This window comes from Thalassophryne amazonica, chromosome 8 (genome assembly GCF_902500255.1).
Source record: "Thalassophryne amazonica chromosome 8, fThaAma1.1, whole genome shotgun sequence".
Classification (NCBI taxonomy): domain Eukaryota; kingdom Metazoa; phylum Chordata; class Actinopteri; order Batrachoidiformes; family Batrachoididae; genus Thalassophryne; species Thalassophryne amazonica.
Window position 1 is genome coordinate 2,081,156 of NC_047110.1, and position 23,304 is coordinate 2,104,459.

The following is a 23,304-nucleotide window of genomic DNA, read 5'->3' on the forward strand; positions in this document are numbered from 1 at the left end:
CTTTTTCAGAGGAGCTATAGCATCCAAAGTTGTCTTCAATGAGGATGTAAAACTATTGACGAGATACTCTATCTCACTTACAGAGTTTAGGTAGCTACTCTGCACTGTGTTGGTATATGGCATTAGAGAACATAAAGAAGGAATCATATCCTTAAACCTAGTTACAGCGCTTTCTGAAAGACTTCTACTGTAATGAAACTTATTCCCCACTGCTGGGTAGTCCATCAGAGTAAATGTAAATGTTATTAAGAAATGATCAGACAGAAGGGAGTTTTCAGGGAATACTGTTAAGTCTTCAATTTCCATACCATAAGTCAGAACAAGATCTAAGATATGATTAAAGTGGTAGGTGGACTCATTTACATTTTGAGCAAAGCCAATTGAGTCTAATAATAGATTAAATGCAGTGTTGAGCCTGTCATTCTCAGCATCTGTGTGGATGTTAAAATCGCCCACTATAATTATCTTATCTGAGCTAAGCACTAAGTCAGACAAAAGGTCTGAAAATTCACAGAGAAACTCATAGTAACTACCAGGAGGATTGTAGAGAACAACAAATAAAACTGTTTTTTGGGACTTCCAATTTGGATGGACAAGACTAAGAGTCAAGCTTTCAAATGAATTAAAGCTCTGTCTGGGTTTTTCATTAATTAATAAGCTGGAATGGAAGATTGCTGCTAATCCTCCGCCTCGGCTCGTGCTACGAGCGTTCTGGCAGTTAGTGTGACTCGGGGGTGTTGACTCATTTAAACTAACATATTCATCCTGCTGTAACCAGGTTTCTGTAAGGCAGAATAAATCAATATGTTGATCAATTATTAGATCATTTACTAACAGGGACTTAGAAGAGAGAGACCTAATGTTTAATAGACCACATTTAACTCTTTTAGTCTGTGGTGCAGTTGAAGGTGCTATATTATTTTTTCTTTTTGAATTTTTATGCTTAAATAGATTTTTGCTGGTTATTGGTGGTCTGGGAGCAGGCAACGTCTCTACGGGGATGGGGTAATGAGGGGATGGCAGGGGGAGAGAAGCTGCAGAGAGGTGTGTAAGACTACAACTCTGCTTCCTGGTCCCAACCCTGGATAGTCACGGTTTGGAGGATTTAAGAAAATTGGCCAGATTTCTAGAAATGAGAGCTGCTCCATCCAAAGTGGGATGGATGCCGTCTCTCCTAACAAGACCAGGTTTTCCCCAGAAGCTTTGCCAATTATCTATGAAGCCCACCTCATTTTTTGGACACCACTCAGACAGCCAGCAATTCAAGGAGAACATGCGGCTAAACATGTCACTCCCGGTCCGATTGGGGAGGGGCCCAGAGAAAACTACAGAGTCCGACATTGTTTTTGCAAAGTTACACACCGATTCAATGTTAATTTTAGTGACCTCCGATTGGCGTAACCGGGTGTCATTACTGCTGACGTGAATTACAATCTTACCAAATTTACATTTAGCCTTAGCCAGCAGTTTCACATTTCCTTCAGTGTCGCCTGCTGTGGCCCCCGGAAGACAATTGACTATGGTTGCTGGTGTCGCTAACTTCACATTTCTCAAAACAGAGTCGCCAATAACCAGAGTTTGATCCTCGGCGGGTGTGTCATCGAGTGGGGAAAAACGGTTAGAAATGTGAATGGGTTGGCGGTGTACACAGGGCTTCTGTTTAGGACTATGCTTCCTCCTCACAGTCACCCAGTCGGCTTTCTTTCCCGGCTGCTCGGGATCTGTCAGAGGGAAACTAAGGGCGGCTAAGCTACCTTGGTCCGCGCTGACTTCAGGGGCCTGGCTAGCTGTAGAATTTTCCACGGTGCGGAGCCGAGTCTCCAATTCGCCCACCCTGGCCTCCAAAGTTACGAATAAGCTACACTTATTACAAGTACCATCACTGCTAAAGGAGGCCGAGGAATAACTAAACATTTCACACCCAGAGCAGAAAAGTGCGGGAGAGACAGGAGAAGCCGCCATGCTAAACCGGCTAAGAGCTAGTAGCTGCGCTAAGCTAGCGGATTCCTAAAAACACACAAAGTGAATAATGTGTAAATAATTTAGAGGTGATTCAGCAGAGGGAATGCTTTAGTTAAGGCACGTGAAGATTACACTGTGAAACAAATCGTTATCTTGGTAACTAGATCAATCTAACTGCGCAGATTAAACAGCTAACAGATACAGCAAAACACCGCTGTGCTCCGGAACAGGAAGTGATACAATACCGCAGTGAGAGCCAACCACCAGTAGATGCTGAGAATGACAGCCTCAACACTGCATTTAATCTATTATTAGACTCAATTGACTTTGCTCAAAATGTAAATGAGTCCACCCACCACTTTAATCATACCTTAGATCTTGTTCTGACTTATGGTATGGAAATTGAAGACTTAACAGTATTCCCTGAAAACCCCCTTCTGTCTGATCATTTCTTAATAACATTTACATTTACTCTGATGGACTACCCAGCAGTGGGGAATAAGTTTCATTACACTAGAAGTCTTTCAGAAAGTGCTGTAACTAGGTTTAAGGATATGATTCCTTCTTTATGTTCTCCAATGCCATATACCAACACAGTGCAGAGTAGCTACCTAAACTCTGTAAGTGAGATAGAGTATCTCGTCAATAGTTTTATATCCTCATTGAGGACAACTTTGGATGCTGTAGCTCCTCTGAAAAAGAGAGCTTTAAATCAGAAGTGCCTGACTCTGTGGTATAACTCACAAACTCGCAGCTTAAAGCAGATAACCCGTAAGTTGGAGAGGAAATGGCGTCTCACTAATTTAGAAGATCTTCACTTAGCCTGGAAAAAGAGTCTGTTGCTCTTTCCTTTTTGCTAAAGCTTATAGTTAGGGCTGGATCAGGTGACCCTGAACCATCCCTTAGTTTTGCTGCTATAGACTTAGACTGCTGGGGGGTTCCCATGATGCACTGAGTGTTTCTTTGTCTTTTTACTCTGTATGCACCACTCTGCATTTAATCATTAGTGATTGATCTCTGCTCCCCTCCACAGCATGTCTTTTTCCTGGTTCTCTCCCTCAGCCCCAACCAGTCCCAGCAGAAGACTGCACCTCCCTGAGCCTGGTTCTGCTGGAGGTTTCTTCCTGTTAAAAGGGAGTTTTTCCTTCCCACTGTCGCCAAGTGCTTGCTCATAGGGGGTCGTTTTGACCGTTGGGGTTTTTCCGTAATTATTGTATGGCCTTGCCTTACAATATAAAGCGCCTTGGGGCAACTGTTTGTTGTAATTTGGCGCTATATAAAAAAATTGATTTGACTTGATTTGATATACCTAAAAATGCTAATCTATATGTATATTAAAAAGGCAAATCTGTATATATAAATGCAAATCTGTATATATAAAATGCAAATCTGTATATATAAAATGCAAATCTATATATATAAATGGCAAATCTATATACGAGGTCTATTAGGAAAGTATCCGACATTATTTTTTTAAAAAACCATATGGATTTGAATCACGTGTGATTGCGTCAGACAAACTTGAACCCTCGTGCGCATGCGTGAGTTTTTTCATGCCTGTCGGTTACGTCATTCACCTGTGAGTAGGCTTTTAGTGAGGTGTGGTCCACCCTCTCTGTTATGTGTCGGACGCAGGACGGAGAACCGACCAGCGTTTGAAGGACCCAGTATGAAATAAGCAGAGCACGGTACAAAGGATAACAAAATTTAATGACATAACAGTGACGTGCTAAATACAACAAATGAGTGCGCGGTCTGCGAGGTGGAGATGACGGTGTGCTCCCAGCAGCACTAACAGTCCGGAGCCAGAAACAGTTCGGACCCAAGGACCCCGCCGACACCCCCCAGGTGGCCGCGACAAACCGAGTCTGTGAAAGAAGAACCATCATGTGAGTCCACACACAGAGAGACCACTCAAAGGTGTACATAAACAGCAAACACTTCCTGGCTTAATTACTAATCAGCTTCCCACCCTGCAGGCATGGAACACCCTGTTCACCTACTCAACTGCAGTGGAAGCTGATTAAACGACTAACATAACAGCTCAATATAATAAGGTGTGAGGGACACCACATTTACTGACTGTACTAATGTTAGTCACAAAACCTAACGTACCTCAGGAAGTGTGCTGACGAGCGTGAGACCTCACCCCCTCCTCTTTCACAGACCATGGCATCAAACCTGGACGTTCTCTGCATCCATAATGATGAGATGGCTCTCAAGAAGACGATCTCACCCGTCTGGTCACAAGGTCGAGTCTCTGGCAAATACACACTGTGTACTCCAGACTTAAATGCCACCATGCTCCAATCCATGTAGATGCACCACAGCTGTGAGTCCTGACGAGCTGCACATGATCAGCCTCAGGTGATCAGGGTGAGGTCCTGATAACTCAGCCACACAGCCACTCAGTCCTAAACGCGTGCCACCTGGAAGGAAAAACAAAAGACAGAAACAGAAGACAGAAACAAAAAGCAGCCAGGCACCCAGGCACCCCAGCCACAACACTCTCGGTGGATTTTTATTGTGAATAAATGTCTGAACGATTTGGATCTTTGCTGCATCAATTTTGTTCCAGAAACTGTGAGAGACCTCCAGGTGGACACCGTTCGAAAAGTTAATATGGCTTTCAGGGACGATTTTATGGGGATTAAACAGATTACGGAGTGTTACTGCCGCTTTAAGGACTGCCCACAACTCCTGAGAGCGCGGTGCGCTCCCATCCCCCATCGACAGACTGAGACCCTGCTGAAACAACCAGATCATTTCCAACATGAAGGCTTTGTTGATCCGGGACCTCGTCTGACTTTCACAAAAAGGCAGAAGATGTGGACATCAGCACTTTTTCGGCACATTCCACCGTTACAGGAGTTTTTTTTTTCATGGAAAGAAAAGCGGAGGGACGCGCCACGGAGCCGTTCATTACGCGGGACAAAACCACCTCGGTGTTGGTCTCACAGGACGGCTTTCAGGTGGATTTCAGACGGATTCCGGTTGCTTTCCAGTCGTGTGAATATCCGAATGTGATTGTGCATGAGCTGGACATGCCCCAACATGGCCTATGAGGCTTCATCACGGCGTTTCTTTGCGCCGAGCGGCTGCACCGCGACGTGCGGAACTCCTCCGCACGTCTGTCTTAATGTGCCAAAAAAGTGCTGATGTCCACGTCTTTTCACAATTCCTGTGCTAGTCAGATGACATACCTGATCAAGACAGCGTCCAGTTTAAAAATGAATGGCACATTTCACTGTTACAGGAGTTTTGGTCATGGAAAGAGAAGCGGCTCCACCGCGTGTCGAGGCGGAGCTGCATGGCTATTTCTCTTTGTATAGGATTTGAATGATTACTTCAAAACTACTTCACAGATTCTCACCAAATTTGCACCACAGATAGAATGAATGAATGAACTGAATGAATTTATTTGGCACATAGACTCAACAATAACAAAAAAACAATAAATAAAAGAATTCAACTGATAGATATTAGGGCATGGAAGACTAAACTGAATTTTGGATCTGGACTGGCGTACCCTGGTAACTCAGCTAGTATTATAGAAAATTTCTCCCCTCATTGCTCTTTTCTGGATGTGTCCTTAAATAAACAAAATACATAAAATTATCACAAAAAATGTTATAAAACAAGTAGAATGTGTGTTCAGGAAATAAAATGCAAAAAAAAAAGACAAATTTTCTCCCCTTCAGTGAACTTCTTTTCTGAATACAGCAGTGCATACAGAAACATGTCACCGGTAAAACTCCTTTTTAGTTTTCGACAGTATAACCAGCATGAACATCCGCAAATCATCAGACACAACAGGGTTACTCCCTAAATAAAATATCAAATGACAAGCATATATTTTAAGCATTATATAATTTTGTTTTTTCAGTCGTGCAATGGTAAGAATATTTCATGAGGTGAAAGATTAAATGTTCCAATCAATGAGGCTTCTTACTGTTACACTCATAAACATTCATTATTTGTAAAAGAGTACCCTTTCATTTTTCTAGCACCAAGCAATTTTGGTGTATCCAGTGTATAATGGCAATAAAGGCTTAATTGAAATTGAACTGAATGTCAGCAGGGGAGTTCACAATTCTGCTCTTACTGGATCACACCTGCACTTTTGATACTCTTAATGACAGTATCATAATATATATGTTGAAGGATTCATTTGGGATTACTGGTTGTTTTTTTAAATAGTTCCTGTTGTACCTTTAAGGGAGCAAAACTTTAGTGTTTGCGTGAATCAGGTCATGTCTGAAACATTGGTTCTATCCTGTGGGGTACCTCAGGGTTCTGTTTTGGGTCCTGTTCTTCTTTATATGCTCCCTTTTGGACAGATTATTAGATGTTACAATAAAATGTCTTATCGCTAAGTTGATGGTAGCTGTACTGTTCTTTCAGGGCTTCTGAGTCTACGAGTAGTTTAATTGATTGCCTGACTGAAATCAAGCAGTGGTTAAATGAAATTGTTCTCCAATTAAACACAATAAAAGTAAGTAAGTAAGCTTTATTTATAAAGTGCCTTTCACAGACCAGGGTCACAAAGCGATGCACATGGCATACAAAAATAATCTAAAAATAACATACGAAAACAATAAAATACAATATTAGGCTAAAAAGCTAACTTAAAGAAATGCGTCTTTAGTTGCCTTCTAAAAATATCTATACAGTCCAGAGAACGAAGGGCACAGGGAAGCTCATTCCAGAGGCTAGGCGCCACCGCTTTAAAAGATCTGACCCTGCGAGTTTTAAAACAGGTCCAAGGAACCATCAACAGGTTCTGATTGGACGACCTGAGGCTCCTGGAGGAAGCATAAGGCTGGATCAGGTCCCTGATGTACTCCGGTGCCTGTCCATGCAGAGCTCTAAAAGTCAATACCAGGATTTTGTAATGAATCCTGTAGGAGACAGGCAGCCAATGCAAAGTATTAAGAATAGGAGTAATATGGTCCCTCCTGCGGGTGCAGGTAAGCAGGCGCGCAGCAGAATTTTGCACAACCTGCAGGCGGGCCAACTCCTTCTTATTCAGACAGGTGAAAAGACTGTTACAATAATACAAACACGATGAGACGAACGCATGAACAATCATCTCAAGCTCTGTATCATCTCAAGTAATTGTCATCAAAGTGAAACTTTGATGACAATTACTCCTGAAACAAGGAATCATTCAAACCAGCTTCAAGGTGGATTTTTCAGACCAGCATCAACTTGTTAAAAAGGAGCATGTGAGCTTGCTGGAATAGTTCTGGCTCATTTCAGTTTTGACTGGCTTATAAAGTCACACAAACGTCCTTACTCTACCCACATGATTCTTTTGAATACAGTTGCACTTTGTGTATTTATATCCCCCGCTGGTTATTTGTAAAATATTCTACAGTCTGGACAGCATCCAAAGACTAACATCGGAATATGTAAAAAAAAATTAACAAAGAAAAAACAACCAATTTGTGACAGCGGGAATTTTTGCAAAATTGAAGCGTTCTTCACCCACTAATGTCTGTGACGCTAATCCTTTCAGAACGTATCAAGCAGCCAGCAATGTTGAACAGAAGTGAGTAACACTTCAACAGAATCAACTCAGGAAGTGCATAATTAAATTAGCTACCTGACGCAGGTTTAATGGATTTTCTCTGGACAGCAGGACACAGAGGTCAGTCAGGCAGAGGACACAGATCAATGTTTTTCCCATCATCATCCTCTCTGGGGACGAGTCAGTCACTGCAGATTCTCCTCTGACTCAGTGGCCTCCTTTGTAACTGTTCTGGTCATTTGTAGGAGAACGGTACTCCTGTTGGCCTGTCGACAGTAGAAAGTCTATTCCTATTCAATCATTTATCGTGCAGTGGTCAAGCCTAAAAAAGGCTTCTAATTAAAGAGACACTCCAGCCGCAGGTATAACAAGTTGAAATTGGTATCATTTTGACCGTGAAGATGTCTAGTTTCTGAAAAATGATGTTGTAATTGCAGCTTCTGTGTACAACATGTCAAATTAACCCCTTGTTTTCCAAAAACCGCAAAAAATGCAATTTCCAGTTTTTCCTCTCATTTCTTGAAACATGCAACCCAAATTCCAACCAAACTTCACTATATGGATTTATTTGACATAAGAGACCTTCAGTCAAATAAATCAATGTATTTGAAGAACTCTGGAACACTTTATGACCAAAATATGCCCAAAATACTGAAAATTCTAGTGGATTTTACAGAAACATGAGATAACGTCCTCATCTGGTGAGCCAATCAATGGTATAACTTGGCTTAATGGGTGTCATTCTAATCATCTGAGTGGATAGAGTTTAAAAGGCACTGTTGTAGGTGCCACAAATGTGCACAACTTGTCAAATTAACCATTTATTTGCCAAAAGGGTGAAAAAGCTCCTTTTTTCAGTTTTTGTTTTATTTTTTGAAATGTGCAACCTGTAATCCAACCAAACTTCATTATATGGATTTATTTTATGTAAGAGACTTTCTGTAATACAAACCAAGGTGCTTTAACTACTTTGGAACAATTTATGACCAAAAATTGTTGTGAAAGTGTAGGAACACGGACCCACAACAGGGGGCGTAAATGAACGGGCAATGGATAAGCCAAACAGTAACAATTTAATGTTGTAAATTGTGCACAACGGAATACAGACAACAACAAGTTTGGAACTACAGTCACTTACACATTGGGTGAGGTGTGGGCAGGCTTGAGGATAGGAGACGCCCGTCCAGAACCGAGCCGGATCCCACACGGCCCTCACCGCCAATGGATCTGAAGAACACCGGAGCCGCCAAATCCTGAGGCCCCAGGTGGTCACCGTCTCCAGCTGTCAGACCTGGCACTGTTGGCAGAGAACAGAAACAGCACAGGTGAGTGTGAGTACACACACTCAGTAATCCCACAGTCTGTGTTCCTTTGGGAGGGAGCACCTCCACCTCCAGTCACACACTCGTGCAGCTCCTGTCTAACCACTTATCTGGTTGGGGTGTGATGCGAAGCCGTCGCTGATCACACCAAACGCCAATCCCACACATAAGGCAACACCACAGGAAAACGGCTGCAAAGAAGTTCAGACTATTAGTCAGCGTTAAGTGTAGCAGAGAAATTACCTCCAAGGTAGCTGATTTCTCGGCGGGGAGGTGGAGTTGCAGTCCGGCCTTTAAGGTGGTGATGATGTGGATGAGTGACAGCTCGTGCTGATGACGAGTAACAGCTGTCACTCCCGGTTGCTATGACGCTCTCTCCTGCTTGAAGCCCGCACTTCAAGCAGGGCGCCATCTGGTGGTGGTGGGCCAGCAGTACCTCCTCTTCAGCGGCCCACACAACAGGACCCCCCCCCCCCTCAACGGGCGCCTCCTGGCGCCCGACCAGGCTTGTCCAGGTGCCGCCGGTAGAAGTCGGCCAGGAGGGCCGGGTCCAGGATGAAGCTCCTCTTCACCCAGGAGTGTTCTTCGGGTCCATACCCCTCCCAGTCCACCAAATATTGGAACCCCCGGCCCTTCCGACGGACGTCTAGGAGCCGGCGCACGGTCCAAGCCGGCTCCCTGTCGATGATCCGGGCAGGAGGTGGCGCCGGTCCGGGGGTACAGAGGGGTGAAACGTGGTGAGGTTTGATGCGTGACACATGGAAAACCGGGTGGATCCGCAGTGAAGCTGGCAGCTTCAGCTTCACTGCGGCTGGACTGAGGATCTTGAGTATGGTGAAAGGTCCTTTAATTTCTGGGATTCCACTTGCAGGGGAATGTCTTTGTGGAAAGCAAAACCTCCTGCCCAGGCTGATACGTAGGGGCCGGGGCACGCCGGAGGTCTGCATGGTTCTTGGCCCTCGTCCGGGCTTTGAGCAGGGCAGAGTGGGCGGTACGCCACACCTGACGGCACCTTCTCAGATGGGCCTGGACCGAGGGCACCCCGACCTCTCCCTCCACTAGCGGGAACAATGGGGGCTGGTACCCCAAACACACCTCAAACGGGGAGAGGCCGGTAGCAGACGATACTTAGCTATTATGAGCGTACTCGATCCAGGCCAGATGGTTACTCCAGGCCGTCGGGTGAGCGGAGGTCACGCAGCGGAGGGCCTGCTCCAATTCCTGGTTCGCCCGCTCTGCCTGTCCATTCGTCTGAGGATGGTACCCGGACGAGAGACTCACGGTGGCCCCTAGTTCCCTGCAGAAACTCCTCCAGACCTGAGAGGAGAACTGAGGATCACGGTCTGAGACAATATCCGATGGAATCCCATGCAGACACACGACATGGTGGACCAGGAGGTCTGCAGTCTCCTGTGCCGTTGGGAGCTTCGGGAGGGCCACAAAGTGGGCTGCCTTGGAGAACCGGTCCACTATCGTGAGGATGGTAGTCATGCCCTGGGACGGCAGGAGGCCCGTGACAAAGTCCAGGCTGATGTGAGACCAGGGGCAATGAGGCACGGGCAGAGGCTGGAGGAGGCCTTGGGCCTTGTGGTGGTCAGCTTTGCCCCTGGCACAGGTGGTGCAGGCCTGGACATACTCCCGGACGTCGGCTTCCATAGACGCCCACCAGAAGCGCTGCCGGACCACTGCCACGGTCCTTCGCACCCCTGGATGACAGGAGAGCTTGGAACCATGACAGAAGTCTAGGACCGCAGCCCTGGCCTCTGGTGGGACGTACAATTTGTCCTTCGGACCTGTCCCCGGGTCCGGGCTCCATGTCAGGGCCTCCCGGATGGTCTTCTCCACGTCCCAGGTGAGGGTGGCCACGACAGTGGACTCGGGGATGATGGGTTCCGTCGGGTCTGACAGCTCGGTCTTGACCTCCTCTTCGTGCACCCGGGACAGGGTGTCAGATCGTTGGTTCTTCGTCCCGGGGCGGTAGGTGATCCGAAAGTCAAAACGCCCGAAGAACAGTGACCAGCGGGCTTGCCTGGGGTTCAGACGCCTGGTGGTCCAAATGTACTCCAGGTTCCGATGGTCCGTGAAAACCGTAAATGGTACCGATGCTCCCTCCAACAGGTGTCTCCACTCTTCAAGAGCCTCCTTCACCGCAAGAAGTTCCCGATTGCCGACGTCATAGTTCCTTTCAGCCGGGGTCAACCTGCGGGAAAAGTAGGCACATGGATGGAGAACCTTGTCGGACTCCCCGCTCTGGGATAGCACGGCTCCTATCCCTGAGTCAGAGGCGTCCACTTCAACTACAAACTGGCGATTGGGATCGGGCTGCACCAGAACTGGTGCAGTCGAGAACCGGCGTTTCAACTCCCTAAATGCGGCTTTGCACCGATCCGACCAGGTGAAGGGGACTTTTGTGGAGGTCAGGGCTGTCAGGGGGCTAACTACCTGACTGTAGCCCTTGAACCTCCGGTAGAAATTTGCAAAACCGAGGAACTGTTGCAGTTTCCTACGGTTTGTTGGTTGGGGCCAATCTCTCACCGCCGCAACCTTGGCCGGATCAGGGGCGATGGAGGTGGAGGAGATTATGAACCCCAGGAAGGACAAAGAAGTGCGGTGGAACTCGCACTTCTCGCCCTTCACAAACAGCCGGTTCTCCAACAACCGCTGTAGGACCTGGCGTACATGCTTGACATGAGTTTCAGGATCCGGAGAAAAGATGAGTATATCGTCTAGATATACGAAGACAAACCGATGCAGGAAGTCCCACAAGACGTCATTAACCAACGCTTGGAACGTCGCGGGCGCATTGGTGAGGCCGAACGGCATGACCAGGTACTCAAAGTGACCTAACGGGGTGTTAAATGTCATCTTCCACTCGTCTCCCTCCCGGATCCGAACCAGGTGATAAGCATTCCTAAGATCCAATTTTGTGAAAATTTGGGCTCCATGCAAGGGCGTGAACACTGAATCCAACAGAGGTAACGGGTATCGGTTGCGAACCGTGATCTCATTCAGCCCTCTGTAATCTATGCATGGACGGAGTCCGCCGTCCTTCTTGCCCACAAAAAAGAAACCAGCACCCATCGGGGAGGTGGCGTTCCGGATCAACCTGGCAGCTAACGAATCCCGGATGTAGGTCTCCATTGATTCGCGTTCCGGACGTGAGAGGTTGTACAACCTGCTGGACGGGTACTCAGCGCCCGGTATCAAATCAATGGCACAATCGTACGGACGGTGCGGGGGCAGCGTGAGTGCCAGATCCTTGCTGAAGACGTCAGCAAGGTCATGGTACTCGGCTGGCACCGCCGCCAGATTGGGGGGGACTAAAACCTCCTCCTTAGCTGTCACACCGGGTGGAACCGAGGATCCTAAACACTCCCGGTGGCAGGTTTTGCTCCACTGAACCACAACCCCAGACGGCCAATCAATCCGGGGATTGTGTTTTAACACCCATGGAAAACCCAAAATCACTCTGGAGGTAGAAGGTGTTACATAAAACACAATCTCCTCCCTGTGATTTCCAGACACAACCAATGTCACTGGCTGTGTCTGGTGTGTGATTAGTGGAAGAAGGGTGCCATCTAGTGCCCGCACCGACAATGGTGACAGTAAGGCCACTAGAGGGAGCCCAACCTCCTTTGCCCATCTGCTATCCAGCAGATTCCCCTCCGACCCCGTGTCCACCAGTGCTGGGGCGTGAAGGGTTAGATCCCCACTCAGGATCGTGACTGGGATACGTGCAGATTTTCGGCGTCTCCCCGCGTGGGTATTGTGACCCACCCTTAGCCCAGTCTCTAAGGACGAGTGCTGCTGTTTTGACCGTTTGGGGCATTCTTTCTGTGTGTGCTCAGTTGAGCTGCAGAGAAAACACTCCCCACGGATCAGCCTCCTTTGTCTCTGATCTGATCGCCTTTTGGCCCTGCTCGTTTCCATAGCAACGTCAGCAGGGGGAGCTGTCGTCACGTGGAGTGCCCTGGCTGTGGAGCGTGGGGAAGTCGGCTCCCTTTCGGACCCGGGAGGAAGAGGGACGGCTTGTGCCTGACCACGCCCTTCGTCTCGCTCCCGTCGGTGTTCTGTTAATCGGTTGTCTAACCGTATAACCAGGTCAATAAGACCGTCTAAATCCTGCGGCTCATCCTTCGCCACCAGGTGCTCCTTAAGGACCAGGGATAGTCCGTTTACAAAGGCGGCACGGAGCGCAACAGCATTCCAGCTGGCTCGCGCTGCCACAATGCGGAAGTCGACTGCATACTTTGCTGCGCTCTGACACCCCTGTCTTATCAACAGCAGCACGCTTGAAGCGGTCTCGCCTCTATGAGGGTGGTCGAACACCTGTCGGAACTCCCTCACAAACCCAGTGTAAGTCATTAGGAGCCGTGAATTCTGCTCCCAGAGTGCCGTAGCCCAGGCGCGTGCCTCTCCTCGAAGCAAATTTATAACGTAAGCCACCCGGCTAGTGTCTGACGCGTACATGATGGGACGCTGTGAAAAGATGAGCGAGCACTGCATCAAGAAGTCCGCGCACGTCTCAACACAGCCTCCGTACGGCTCCGGAGGCTTATGTATGCTTCAGGGGAAGGTGGGGGGGTTCGTTGAATGACCAGTGGAATGTCTGTCTCTGGCATTCGGTCAGCAGGAGGAGGTGCTGCAGCAGCGCCCTGAGCATGCGCTTCCACCTGGGCGGTGAGAGCCTCCATCCTTCGATTGAGAACAATGCTCTACTCGGTAACAACCGAGCAGTAAAAGGGGTTAAGATGTGCTGCAGCTCACCTAACACGCCTCCTGCTGGCGCCTGTGCACCTCGCTCTTCCATTGGCTGTTCAAGCGATGGTTGACGCCCCTCGGGATCCATGACGCTGGCCGAGAAATCCTGTTGTGAAAGTGTAGGAACACGGACCCACAACAGTGGGCGTAAATGAACGGGCAATGGATAAGCCAAACAGTAACAATTTAATGTTGTAAATTGTGCACAACGGAATACAGACAACAACAAGTTTGGAACTACAGTCAATTACACGTTGGGTGATGTGTGGGCAGGCTTGAGGATAGAAGATGCCCGTCCAGAACCGAGCCGGATCCCACACGGCCCTCACCGCCAATGGATCTGAAGAACACCGGAGCCGCCAAGTCCTGAGTCCCCAGGTGGTCACCGTCTCCAGCTGTCAGACCTGGCACTGCTGGCAGAGAACAGAAACAGCACAGGTGAGTGTGAGTATGCACACTCAGTAATCCCACAGTCTGTGTTCCTTTGGGAGGGAGCACCTCCACCTCCAGTCACACACTCGTGCAGCTCCTGTCTAACCACTTATCTGGTTGGGGTGTGAAGCGAAGCCGTCGCTGATCACACCAAACGCCAATCCCACAGATAAGGCAACACCACAGGAAAACGGCTGCAAAGAAGTTCAGACTATTAGTCAGCGTTAAGTGTAGCAGAGAAATTACCTCCAAGGTAGCTGATTTCTCGGCGGGGAGGTGGAGTTGCAGTCCGGCCTTTAAGGTGGTGGTGATGTGGATGAGTGACAGCTGGTGCTGATGACGAGTAACAGCTGTCACTCCCGGTTGCTATGACACCCTCTCGTGCTTGAAGCCCGCACTTCAAGCAGGGCGCCATCTGGTGGTGGTGGGCCAGCAGTACCTCCTCTTCAGCGGCCCACACAACAAAAAATATACCCAAAATATTGAAAATTTCATGGAAGTATAAGCAAGGTCAGGATAATTTTCTCACATGATGAGCCAGATTGTTTAAATTGTATAATTTAGCTTAATGGGTGTCACTCTAATCATCTGAGTGGATGTATCAGTATATGAGAGTAAATGCTGTGTAAGTGAGTAAGTGCCACCAATATGCCCAAATTAACCCTTTATTTGTGGAAGGGAAATGAACATCCCCCAAATCCAGATACACTTTCAGTTTCAGCAATCTATTGAGTTCGCAGGTTTGTTAAACTCGTCAGCAGTGTTGGTGTTGAGTTGAGTTGAGACGCAGGATGTTATACTGGGATAGCTTCGTACAGGCTGGTGACATTTTGCTTCGGTTATTGTGAGCAGATCAGGAGGCAAACCTCCTCATGCATAGTGACGCAATCATAGAAACTGTGCTGTACTTCGTACTTGCTGGGTGAACCAAGTATACTAGGTTCACCCCAGTTTACATAGCAAAGATGATGGAGCTTGAGGAAAAGCAGCCACTGATGTATCATCACGTTATCAAAGGGGGATTCATAGTCCAAAGGTCTGAAAACAGTGTATTCAAATGTGTACCAACAGATCAAGCCCCAGAACAAACTATCAATTGTGAAGCAAAGAGCCAAGGAGGTGTGACTGGTTTCATACTACAGAAGGGCGCACTGTTAAGGTGGCTGATGACAAGACACATTACAGGAGAATATGCAGAGTCTTTCAAGGATCTTTGCAACTCGAGTAGACAAACTGCATGAGGAACTCGGCAACACTCGTCTTCACAGAGACAACAAGGATGTCAAGGACATAACCGAGTACTTGCAGAGCCAATGCCAAGATCCATTCAACCTTGATGAGATTCTGGAATGTCTCGTCAACATCACCACAGGCCAAGTTGCTTTCGAGAAAGTTGAGAATTTGCTAAGCAACATCACAGAGATGGTGAAGACTGTCGGTGATAATTCATTAAGGAACAACTCAGAGAGAAGCCCTCCACAAGCTTTTGGGATCCACTGAAGAAGACAACTGTGTTGACATTTGCAGACATGAAGAAAGCTTGGACCCTCATCTTTCAAACTGTGTGTAAAAAGGTTGTAAATGCTGCCATATGAACAAAATTTGGTATGTGAGTAACCCTCCCCCCCAAAAATAAATCCATATCAAACAGGCCAGTTGTACTGGTGTATCAGCGGTTGGTGAACCCCACACATTCTGAAGCACGTGCTCATGCACATTCATGTTCATTTGCATTCTGAACCACCCTCATATGGTAACAAAGTATCAGCTGTTAATCTGATGAGGATCACAATCAACAAGCAAAGAGGGTGAAGAAAGTGTCGCAAGTGTCAAGCGTTTGTGCCCGAATCCACCAGCGCATGCACTTTCCACAGTTGACTCCGACTGTTTGGTGTATGTAAGAATATTATGAAGATTTTCTACAGAGCAGCGATTGAGTCCGTGTTACGGTGTGGTATTACTAGCTGCTTTGTCATTTAATGGTTAAATCAAAAACTCAAATATTAAATCTGATTAAGATAGCTGGCAAAATCATGGGTATGGTGGCACCTGTAACTTCCCAACAATATTTTAACAGATGCGTCTCATGTGCTGCACTCTGAATATATTTTACTGAACTCAGGAAGGAGGTTCAGGGTTCCACTTTGTAAATAGAATCGATATAACCATTCATTTATTCCATCGTCAGTGAAGCTCATAAATCAGCAGATAGTTCATTGAAGATAGTATAAGGTTATGTTTTGTGGAATTTGCACAAAGATGTTAATAATGTTGTGCATTTATATTTTAACTTTGATTTATTATGTTGTTGTTTTTGATGTATGGGTGCTGTGTAGCGGATGTGTTGTTGTGTAGCAGACCCCTCTGTCCAAGGCAGCTTTCTCCTTAGAGAGACAAATAAAGACACGTTGACTTTGAAAAAAAGTGGCTTTTGTGAAACAGATGGAGGTGCGTGTGTGAGGTCACAGCAGAGAGAGAGAGAACAAATATGAAAAATTAAGAAAATAAATGCACCACTAGTGGCAGCAACCTGTCCACCACCTGTTTCAAACCCCACCGCTAGTAAAGAACATTTAGGTGTCATGGTGTCATGCTTCTGAATCACAATTACTGTGCTGCCGTCTTCATCAAGTTCAAATCTATGCTAAAGAAATTTGAGCAGTGCACATAACGTGGGACCTTTATTAAGATGAATTTGCAGGAGGGATCTATTTGCTTCCTGCTTTGTGGGAGCAGGTGGAGCTCAAGCAGTAATAGTCAATCAATCAATCAATCAATTTTATTTATATAGCACCAAATCACAACAAACAGTTGCCCCAAGCTGCTTTAAGGCAAGGCCATACAATAATTACGTAAAAACTCCAACGGTCAAAACGACCCCCTGTGAGCAAGCACTTGGCGACAGTGGGAAGGAAAAACTCCCTTTTAACAGGAAGAAACCTCCAGCAGAACCAGGCTCAGGGAGGGGCAGTCTTCTGCTGGGACTGGTTGGGGCTGAGGGAGAGAACCAGGAAAAAGACATGCTGTGGAGGGGAGCAGAGATTAAATGCAGAGTGGTGCATACAGAGCAAAAAGAGAAAGAAACACTCAGTGCATCATGGGAACCCCCCAGCAGTCTAAGTCTATTGCACCATAACTAAGGGATGGTTCAAGGTCACCTGATCCAGCCCTAACTATAAGCTTTAGCAAAAAGGAAAGTTTTAAGCCTAATCTTAAAAGCAGAGAGGGTGTCTGTCTCCCTGATCTGAATTGGGAGCTGGTTCCACAGGAGAGGAGCCTGAAAGCTGAAGGTTCTGCCTCCCATTCTACTCTTACAAACCCTAGGAACTACAAGTAAGCCTGCAGTCTGAGAGCGAAGCACTCTATTGGGGTGATATGGTATTATGAGGTCCCTAAGATAAGATGGGACCTGATTATTCAAAACCTTATAAGTAAGAAGAAGAATTTTAAATTCTATTCTAGAATTAACAGGAAGCCAATGAAGAGAGGCCAATATGGGTGAGATATGCTCTCTCCTTCTAGTCCCTGTCAGTACTCTAGCTGCAGCATTTTGAATTAACTGAAGGCTTTTCAGGGAACTTTTAGGACAACCTGATAATAATGAATTACAATAGTCCAGCCTAGAGGAAATAAATGCATGAATTAGTTTTTCAGCATCATAAATGCAAAAAAGCAGTCCTACATATTTGTTTAATATGCGCGTTGAATGACATATCCTGATCAAAAATGACTCCAAGATTTCTCACAGTATTACTAGAGGTCAGGGTAATGCCATCCAGAGTAAGGATCTGGTTAGACACCATGTTTCTAAGATTTGTGGGGTCAAGTACAATAACTTCAGTTTTATCTGAGTTTAAAAGCAGGAAATTAGAGGTCATCCATGTCTTTATGTCTGTAAGACAATCCTGCAGTTTAGCTAATTGGTGTGTGTCCTCTGGCTTCATGGAGAGATAAAGCTGGGTATCATCTGCGTAACAATGAAAATTTAAGCAATGCCGTCTAATAATACTGCCTAAGGGAAGCATGTATAAAGTGAATAAAATTGGTCCTAGCACAGAACCTTGTGGAACTCCATAATTAACCTTAGTCTGTGAAGAAGATTCACCATTTACATGAACAAATTGTAATCTATTAGATAAATATGATTCAAACCACCGCAGCGCAGTGCCTTTAATACCTATGGCATGCTCTAATCTCTGTAATAAAATTTTATGGTCAACAGTATCAAAAGCAGCACTGAGGTCTAACAGAACAAGCACAGAGATGAGTCCACTGTCTGAGGCCATAAGAAGATCATTTGTAACCTTCACTAATGCTGTTTCTGTACTATGATGAATTCTAAAACCTGACTGAAACTCTTCAAATAGACCATTCCTCTGCAGATGATCAGTTAGCTGTTTTACAACTACCCTTTCAAGAATTTTTGAGAGAAAAGGAAGGTTGGAGATTGGCCTATAATTAGCTAAGATAGCTGGGTCAAGTGATGGCTTTTTAAGTAATGGTTTAATTACTGCCACCTTAAAAGCCTGTGGTACATAGCCAACTAATAAAGATAGATTGATCATATTTAAGATCGAAGCATTAAATAATGGTAGGGCTTCCTTGAGCATCCTGGTAGGAATGGGGTCTAATAGACATGTTGATGGTTTGGATGAAGTAACTAATGAAAATAACTCAGACAGAACAATCTGAGAGAAAGAGTCTAACCAAATACCGGCACCACTGAAAGCAGCCAAAGATAACGATACGTCTTTGGGATGGTTATGAGTCATTTTTTCTCTAATAGTTAAAATTTTATTAGCAAAGAAAGTCATGAAGTCATTACTAGTTAAAGTTAAAGGAATACTCGGCTCAGTAGAGCTCTGACTCTTTGTCAGCCTGGCTACAGTGCTGAAAAGAAACCTGTGGTTGTTCTTATTTTCTTCAATTAGTGATGAGTAGTAAGATGTCCTAGCTTTACGGAGGGCTTTTTTATAGAGCAACAGACTCTTTTCCAGGCTAAGTGAAGATCTTCTAAATTAGTGAGACGCCATTTCCTCTCCAACTTACGGGTTATCTGCTTTAAGCTGCGAGTTTGTGAGTTATACCACGGAGTCAGGCACTTCTGATTTAAAGCTCTCTTTTTCAGAGGAGCTACAGCATCCAAAGTTGTCTTCAATGAGGATGTAAAACTATTGACAAGATACTCTATCTCATGTACAGAGTTTAGGTAGCTACTCTGCACTGTGTTGGTATATGGCATTAGAGAACATAAAGAAGGAATCATATCCTTAAACCTAGTTACAGCGCTTTCTGAAAGACTTCTAGTGTAATGAAACTTATTCCCCACTGCTGGGTAGTCCATCTGAGTAAATGTAAATGTTATTAAGAAATGATCAGACAGAAGGGAGTTTTCAGGGAATACTGTTAAGTCTTCTATTTCCATACCATAAGTCAGAACAAGATCTAAGATATGATTAAAGTGGTGGGTGGACTCATTTACTTTTTGAGCAAAGCCAATTGAGTCTAATAATAGATTAAATGCAGTGTTGAGGCTGTCATTCTCAGCATCTGTGTGGATGTTAAAATCGCCCACTATAAGTATCTTATCTGAGCTAAGCACTAAGTCAGACAAAAGGTCTGAAAATTCACAGAGAAACTCACAGTAACGACCAGGTGGACGATAGATAATAACAAATAAAACTGGTTTTTGGGACTTCCAATTTGGATGGACAAGACTAAGAGACAAGCTTTCAAATGAATTAAAGCTCTGTCTGGGTTTTTGATTAATTAATAAGCTGGAATGGAAGATTGCTGCTAATCCTCCGCCTCGGCCCGTGCTACGAGCGTTCTGACAGTTAGTGTGACTCGGGGGTGTTGACTCATTTAAACTAACACATTCATCCTGCTGTAACCAGGTTTCTGTAAGACAGAATAAATCAATATGTTGATCAATTATTATATCATTTACTAACAGGGACTTAGAAGAGAGAGACCTAATGTTTAATAAACCACATTTAACTGTTTTAGTCTGTGGTGCAGTTGAAGGTGCTATATTATTTTTTCTTTTTGAATTTTTATGCTTAAATAGATTTTTGCTGGTTATTGGTAGTCTGGGAGCAGGCACCGTCTCTACGGGGATGGGGTAATGAGGGTATGGCAGGGGGAGAGAAGCTGCAGAGAGGTGTGTAAGACTACAACTCTGCTTCCTGGTCCCAACCCTGGATAGTCACGGTTTGGAGGATTTAAGAAAATTGGCCAGATTTCTAGAAATGAGAGCTGCTCCATCCAAAGTGGGATGGATGCCGTCTCTCCTAACAAGACCAGGTTTTCCCCAGAAGCTTTGACAATTATCTATGAAGCCCACCTCATTTTTTTAGTCCAGTAAAAACATGAAATGACCCACCACCAGAAGAATTTATTTTTCCACTGTTATGACCGGCTCAAAGCCATAAGAAAAATGGAGACCCATACCGGAGTAGAGTGCACAAAATAATAATTTATTTCACAAAAACAAAGATGAGACACATTGAGTCACATGTGATGAATGTGCTTGCTCACAGGGGGTCGTTTTGACCGTTGGGGTTTTTCTGTAATTATTGTATTGGCTTTTGCCTTGGGGCAACTGTTTGTTGTGATTTGGCGCTATATAAATAAAATTGATTTGATTTGATTTGATGAATGTGACTCATCACATTCACCCCTGTGAATGTGATGAGTCACATTCACCGCTGACATCAGGGTGAATGTGAGGCATGATTGTAAAGCACTTTGAGCGTCTGATGCAGATGGAAAAGCGCTATATAAAATGCAGTCCATGAGGTGTGAGTGTCAGCGTCAGTGGTGAAGGCAGGTGTTTGGATGTATTGTGCGTGTATGTGTGCAAAGATGTATGGTATGTGAAATTAAAAAAACAAACTCAAAAGTGCATGCTGAAGGACCCGGAGTCTGGCAGCAGATGTTGTACACCACCAGGCCTGTAATGTGAACTTTAGAACTGTAAGCAGACCCCTAAAAATATACCCCTGATGATGCACGCACCAGACCATTTAAACTTGGTTGACCACAAGATGCCGTACAAGCATAGGCTTTTTCAAAGGTCATAGAGCAGGGAGGGGTATTCAGCTCATTCCAGAAAGGGCCAAGAGGGTGCAGGTTTTCTTTGCAACCAACCGCTGCACCAGCTGATTTCAATGATTAACTGATTCCACCTGCTCATAGTGATGTTAATCAGTGAAATCACCTACTGGAGTGGCTGGTTGCAAAGAAAACCTGCACCCTCTCGGCCTTTTCTGGAATGAGTTGAAGACCCCTGTCATAGAACATCTGCAACAAAGTGATGAGGAGCAGATCACAGTCAATGACCTGACTGAGAAGATGGAAAGGTACCTGGCTGGCACAGATGCTACAGTATATGTCTTTACTCACATGAAAGAACATATAAACACTTTGGAAATGAGATAATCATCACTGCAATCAATGGAAAGAAAATGTGGTTGCAATGTGGAGTACTGCCTCAACAGTTCTGCATGATTTCTGTGCATCAGCAAAACAATCTGGCCCGGATCTTGAGAAGAAGACAATAGTAGAAAGAGCTGCAAAGTTAATCAAGAATGACACATAGTCAATTGTTCAAGAGACAGATAGTTACCCTGAATCAGAGGTGGGACGAAGTCACCATCAAGTCACTCTCAAGTCATGAATCAGCAAGGCCCAAGTCAAGTTTCAAGTCATAATTACTACCAATTGTTTGCAAGCTGACTTGGGACTTCCTGTTTCACGACTTGAAAATGACTTGACAGTGACTTCGTCCCACCTCTTGTCCTGGATGCAAAGAAATGGATTCCTTGGATCAAGCAACCTCTTTCCTTCCCACGTCTCTTCAAACTTTACCTGACAACATATTCACAAGTAAGGAAGGGAACCGATAATATGGTTTCTGTGGTATTAAAAAACAAGTATATTCATTGATAGGTATAGTCTTTGTGGTATTTCATAAATAGGTCTATTTACGATATACCACACGTTGAAGCTTCATTATTCAAGTACAGTTTTACAGAGTATCTCGGGGTTGTTGTGTGGGCCGCTGAAGAGGAGGTACTGCTGGCCCACCACCACCAGAGGGCGCCCTGCTTGGAGTGCGGGCTCCAAGCACGAGAGGGCGCCAGACCCAGAGGAAGTGACAGCTGTCACTCATCACACCAGCTGTCACTCATCAACACCAGTACTTAAGCCGGACTGCAACTCCACCTCCCCGCCGAGAAATCGACTACCGAGAGCTAACTTCTCTGCTGACTCATATCGTTGAGTGAATTCTGAACTTCTGTTGCAGCCGGTATCCTGTGGTGTTCGCCCTTATCTGGGGAATTGGCGTGTGACGACGACGACTGCGCTACAGATAAGTGGTTACACAAGGAGCTGCACGAGTGTGTGATTCGGAGGTGGAGGTCCTCCTCCTGACTGTGTACAGACTGTAGACCACTGAGTGTAAGGACTTACACTCATTCATCTTGTCTCTGTTTTTTGCCAGCAGTACCAGGTTCGACAGCCGAAGACAGAGATCACCTGGGGACTCGGGACTTGGCGGCTCCGGTGTTCTTCAGACCGTTGGTGGTGGAGGCCGTGTGGGACGCGGCCTCTCTCTCGTCGGGGTCTTCTATCTTCGAGCCTGCCCACACGTCACCTGGTGTTAATTGACTTTGCAATTTCTGTATATTTAGTTGTGTATTGTCACAACATTAAATTGTTACCTTTTGGCTTACTCATTGTCCGTTCATTTGCGCCCCCTGTTGTGGGTCCATGCTACGACACCTTCCCAACAGGATTTCTCGGCCATCGTCATGGATTCCGAGGGGCGTCAGCTCGAGCGTGAACGGCCAATGGAAGAGCCGGGGGCGCAGGCGTCAGCGGGAGGCGTGTTGAGTGAGCTGCAGCAGATCTTAACCGCCTTCACGGCTCGGTTGGATTTAGTGACCGAGCAGAATGTCCTCCTTAATCGGAGAGTGGAGGCTCTCGCCGCCAGGGTGGAAGCGCACGATCAGGGCGCTGCTGCAGCTCCTCCTCTGGCTGGTCCTGGGCCTGAATCAGACGTACCACTGGTCATTCAACGAACGCCCCCACCATCCCCTGAAGCATACATAAGCCCTCCGGAACCGTACGGGGGCTGTGCGAAGACGTGCACGGACTTCCTCATGCAGTGTTCGCTCGTCTTTTCACAGCGCCCTGTCATGTACGCATCAGACGCTAGCCGGGTAGCTTATGTTATTAATCTGCTTCGAGGAGGCTCCTAACGTCTTATACTGGGTTTGTACGGGA